Source organism: Neopsephotus bourkii, unplaced genomic scaffold (assembly GCF_033783945.1).
Source record: "Neopsephotus bourkii isolate Nb327-2 ecotype Australia unplaced genomic scaffold, CSIRO-AGI_Nbou_v1 NB_752, whole genome shotgun sequence".
NCBI classification, from domain to species: Eukaryota; Metazoa; Chordata; class Aves; order Psittaciformes; family Psittacidae; genus Neopsephotus; species Neopsephotus bourkii.
Genome location: NW_026901250.1, coordinates 11,963 through 14,918, shown reverse-complemented (window position 1 = coordinate 14,918; position 2,956 = coordinate 11,963). Strand labels below are relative to the sequence as shown.

Genomic DNA, 2,956 nt, shown 5'->3' with positions numbered 1-2,956 from the left:
CCAAACCAAGCTTCACCTACAGCCAAGCTTATCAGAAGTCTGTACACTACACTTTACCAAAATTCGGTACCGTAATTACCAAACCATACTTTACAAAATCGGCACTGTGACCGAATCAAAGAAAAAAACACCTTTCTTACCGTATCAGAGGTCCATCGTGAGCAGCAGAGGTCAGTTGCAGTCGATAGCTCCCCGAGAATCACTCGGTGCCAGCTGGAGCAGAATCAAAACGCGCTCTGCCTCAGCAATGCTTGTGAGGTCCCATCTGGGTCGCCAAAATGTTAGCGTAAGAACTGACACATAACTACTGGAATGGTTATATTGTTAGCGTAGGAACTGACACATAACCACCGAAATGGTTATATGAGGTGCTTTATTGCAGAGCTGGGAAACCAGGGGCACGCGCCCAAATCTGGCTTCGGTCTCGTCACATAGCGTTCGCAATTTATACATATTCGATATAGATTGCATCATTCACTAATACATATGCATTAAGGATTGCCACGTCAGTCTATTGTAACATCAGCCTCTTCTGCGCTTGCGCAGCCCCCCTCTGGTGGTCGTCCTGATGAAGTAAGGAGTCTTCCTCGGATGAAGTAAGAAGTCTTCCTCGGCTTGTCCTTTTCACCTTTTTGTCCTTTGGACATATCCCAACCATTATGTGGACGCCACCATTCTTCTATTTTCCCTTGACTGCCCCTGGTAATTTCTAGGTTCTGCTTGGGTAGAGTTTCACAATTTACTTCTCTAAATTCACCCATACACCCTTCACCATATATGGTTATATAAGCTCTTGCTACCAAGACTACCGTTGTATCACTGGTTACAGATTAACCATGATACCATAGTGCAAGTGGGACTGCAAAGTTACAACTCTTTCTAATATACAAAACCCAGTTATTGATTTCTAGATTTCTCTAATATAATCTTTTCAACTATTCTATGTGATTATTTATCATAAAAACTTCACCCTTTTCTAACAAAACCAGCAAAAGAGATATTCTATACTGCAGCACGTCATGCCCAGGAGGTTAACTGGGAGTTACCTGGAAGGGCTAGTTCACTGCTCAGTCAGGCTGGGTATCGGCGGGTGGTACTGTATTCTCTTCCCTTGTTATTTCCCTTATCATTATTATTATTGGTGGTAGCAGTAGTGTTTTGTGTTATACCTTAGTTATTGGACTGTTGTTATCTCAACCTGTGGGAGTTACATTCTTTCGATTCTCCTCCCCATCCCTCTGGGAGCAGGGGGTTAGGAAGGGGGGGGGAATGAGTGAATGAGCTGCATGGCTGAGCTTAAACCGTAACAGTTCTTTTTGGCACCCAACGTGGGGCACAAAGGGTTGAGATAGTGACAGATCTGACCGGAGGGTGTCTAATGGTATTTGCGATAAGCATTTATTGTTTTGGATTAGTAGTCACTCATCACAATGCTTATTTATTGGCTCTCAAAGTTGTTGTTTCTGATCTCACATTTTCAGCATGTCATACCTTACTTACAGCCTGTATTTCCTGTGTTATTGTTTATCAGGTGGGGGGCTTGGGCTAAGGTTCTTGTCTCATTGTACCTTATGGTAATGACTTGTAATACGGGTGGGCTCTGGCAGCAGGGGGGGATGGACATGGCCGTGGACTTGTACCTGGCTGTCTCGCTGCTCTTCACCATCCTGGCCCTCATCCTTGCCTCCATCTTTTTGAGGATGCGGGGAGCCGAGGGGGAGCGGACCCGGAAGCTGGCAGCAGCTGAAGCGGCCCAGGGGAGTGGCCGGGGACCAAGCGGCGGCAGGAGCGGGACTGGAGTCCAGGAGGGAGTGGCTGCTTGTGGAGGAGATCGGGGCGGTCAACAAGGGGAACGAGGCTGCTGCCGAGCAGCGGGAGGAGGTGGCAGAGGAACCGGGCCCCGCGGCCGAGCCCAGCCCCACGGCAGCCAAGAGCATCCCCCGGCAACCGCCTGCCGAACCCGGTGAGCCCAAGCCCCAGGAGGATGCGGAGAGCAAGATGCTACCTTTGGGAGCCTCAGCTGGGTCCAGCCTCAGACGCCTGGGACAAGTGGAAGATGCAGGAGACCACACAGCACTTTCCAGCTAGGCAGAGGAAGAAAATCTGGACTCAGAAAAAGAGAAACTGGTGGTGAGAGAGACGTCAAGAACAGCAGCTACACCAGCCCCAGTGATAACTTCAGAAGCATCATTTGAGCGTTCTGAAGTTTTTGAATGGCCTTTGGTTACCCTAGGGACCTGCCTGTTGATTGTGATGGGGATCAGCATGTTGGCACACATACAGGGTGTGCTTTACCCATCACCATTTTGTCTGATCTCCAAAGTTAAATAGAGTTGAGTTTGGGTCTTGTCTAGGGTTAGACGACAATATAGGAGGACCAAGAGGTTTTCCCCAAGGCTGGACAGTCATGAGTGGCAGGGTGTGTGGCACAGTATGAGCCAGTATCTGGTCCACTGGGCCCCTCCAGTTCTTTGGAAGTGTCAGAGGTGGAAGGCAGCTGTATGGAGTCCCCAGCAACAAGTTGCAGAAACTGCTGGAGGGGACAGTGCATTATTTTAAGCCTGGTGGGACCATGATACTTCAGGCCATCAGGGCAGAGATGCAACATAGAGATAGACTCATGATCGAGGGGTGGACTTAGCAATGGACACTGTTGCCCAGGTTATTCATGAGTGTGAACGTTGCACACAGCCTCTCCTTCTTTGAAAGACTGTTACCAGAGATGGAGCCCGACATCATACACCAGATGGACTCAGCAGCTTTATAGGGATTGGTCCATGCACTAATGTAAGCATGATGATATATTGAAAATGTGGGATATGAGCATGACGTGAATGGTATGGAATAAGGGGTGGATACTGTCCTGGGTTGACCAGTAGTAGTCATTTTTTTTCATTCTTAGTAGCTGGTGCAGTGCTGTGTTTTTGGCATTCGGCCTGGGAACAGCACTGATAAC

At 48.5% G+C, this 2,956-nt stretch overlaps 1 pseudogene; it reads left to right on the top strand.

Annotated features, from left to right (window-relative positions):
* Positions 1-1,360: 1,360 nt before the first annotated feature.
* On the top strand, positions 1,361-2,169 carry LOC133212950 (uncharacterized; annotated as a pseudogene).
* The last annotated feature ends 787 nt before the right edge of the window (positions 2,170-2,956 follow it).